We start from the raw sequence: 2,508 nt of genomic DNA, 5'->3' as shown, positions 1-2,508 counted from the left end.
GTCAACAATTTGTTGCCATGTGGCCTCTCTCCTGCTGATTGGCAACTTAGAGGTGATGAACAGTTGGTGCTGGTGTTCCGTCACCTCTTTAACCAGGATTTCCTGCTCCTCTGCACTGAAGCGACACTTTCTTTTTTTTCTATATATGTCCTGGTTCCTGTATGGATCATCCTGGCTGGTTCCTTGTCTGCTGTCATCTTCCTGGGGTCTGTAGTGGCATCTGGGATCCATTTTGGCTCTCCTCTGCTGAAAGGGCAGTGTTCGCGGGTATTTTTGACACTATTGCGTCAAAAAAACACGGCGCTTTCCGGGTTGCGCTGTCGTAAATCGACCCACAGTCATTTACGCCGCGTTAACATCGTTTTCCTTTACGACTTGACGCCGCGATATGCGTAAAAAAAAATTACTCCCACCTGTTGGTTGCGCCGCCGCGCGTCAAAGTATAATTTGACGCCCGCACGGCGCTTCGAAATGGCGTTAGCTGGCGGTAACATTTTTGACGCAAAACTGCGCCGGCGAAGCTTTGCGTCAAAAAGTATAAATATGGGCCTTAGTGTGAGGCCGTGGGATCCACCCCGTCTGTATTTTTGAGAAATGTGCCACCGTTGCCAGGTGGGCCTGTGCCCAGGACTTCGTTTTCCCCTGCTGATAGGTCCATTTGATGAAGCGTTCCACTGCCGGTCTAGTCACCAGTGGATAGAGATTTAAGTCCCCCTATTTCCATTAGTGATCTGGCATATTTGGAATACCTCCTGTGTGTCTCGGGTTTGAGCGCATTGTGAACTAATACTGACAAGTCCGCTCCGCCTGCTCCCCCAGACTTTTCGGAAAAGGTGTCATCGCTTGTCTCGCCTCCGGGGCTAGCTTCCTGAATTTGCCCATCTGGGAACGAGAGAGAGCATCTGCTCATGAATTTTTTATACCCTGCACGTGTCTAGCCCTGATGTCCAGCTTCCCCTTGAGTTGAATGCTTACCAATCATTATCAGTAGTCTCAGGTGTCAGGGCAAGACGCCGACCCTTTGTTTATGGCTAGTACCACACCTAGGTTGTCTGACCATATTGTTAGCTTCATGTTCTGTAGCTTATCTTTCCAGACTGTCATGGCTACTACTATGGGGAACAGTCCCAGAAATGTAATGTTCCTGGTAATCCCGAGCTTGTGCCACCTGTTTGGCCATTTGGCAGCGCACCACTCCTTGCCTAACAGTTCCTCAAAACCACATTCGCCTGCGGCGTCTGTGAACAGTGCTAACTCGTTGGCTGATATCCAGCCCTCTCTCCAAATGAGCAAACCATTAAATTGGTCCAGGAAGCACTCCCACATGGCCAAATCGCTCTTTACTCCTGATCCCAGCCTGACATGGTGGTGCTTTTCGTGCAAACCTTCTGTCAGTTTACATAAGCGCCTCGCAAAAACTCATCCCGCTGGGATAACCCTGCTCACAAAATTCAGTTTTCCTACCATTCTTTGTAACTCCCCCAGGGTTGCTTTCTGTTTTCTTCGCATGGACTTGATTTTTTCCCTTAGCTCCACCACTTTGTACCCCGGGATCCTTGATGTTCCCATGATTGAGTTTAACTCGATGCCCAGGAAAACTTGTGTTGTCGCTGGGCCTACAGTTTTATCTACTGCCAGGGGGACACCTATTTCCTTAGCCAGGAATTGAAAAGACCTAAGTAGGCTTGCGCATTCGCCTGTGCCTGTCCTTCCCACGAATAAGAAATCATCCAGGTAATGCATCTTTCCCCCGGCTGGATGCTCTTTGTGCAGCACCCATTACAAAAATTTACTAAACTGTTCAAAGTAAGCGCACGAGTTGGAGCAGCCCATGGGCATGGCTTTATCAACAAAAACGTCCCCATTGAAAACCTAATAGGTAAAAACTGTTTGGATGTACAAGTAATAAGCAGAACTCTAACTTAATCTCTGCCTTCGCCAATAACGCCCCTCTGCCTGCTGATTTTATCATATCAATGGTGTCCTTTAAGGTGGCGTAACCTACCGAACAAGCTTCAGGGGGGATACTGTCATTTACCGATGCACCTTCTGGGAATGATAAATGATGTATGAGCCTGTGTTGTCCTGCTTCCTTCTTGGGTACCACACCTAGTGGTGAAATTATTAAGTCTTTGGGTGGTGGTGAGGGTAATGGGCCTTCGATGTGACCCAGCCTCAATTCCTTCTCAATTTTTTGTTGAACCACTTCTGAGTGTTCCGTGGCTGATTTTAGGTTTTTTCCATCCCCCCCCCCACTATTGGACCTGTTTCTGGGATTCAGAAAACTTTTTCGAACCCCTTTACTAATAACTCTGCTTCCTTTTTGTTGTAGTACTCATGGGCTAGCTTTCTCAGAAATTGTGTGTTAATAGGGGATCTGGCTAATTTATCATTTCTCTAGTTCCCCGCCAGTGCCCATGTTGACAAACTATCTTTAATGTTTATTTTTCTTTTCTTTCTTGTCTGATCGGTGTTTGCTTTTCCTGCACGCTGATGCTGGTTGCTCCC

Source organism: Pleurodeles waltl, chromosome 4_1 (assembly GCF_031143425.1).
Source record: "Pleurodeles waltl isolate 20211129_DDA chromosome 4_1, aPleWal1.hap1.20221129, whole genome shotgun sequence".
In the NCBI taxonomy this organism is placed as follows: Eukaryota; Metazoa; Chordata; class Amphibia; order Caudata; family Salamandridae; genus Pleurodeles; species Pleurodeles waltl.
The sequence above is the reverse complement of the archived record's forward strand: the minus strand, read 5'-3'. Positions refer to the sequence as shown.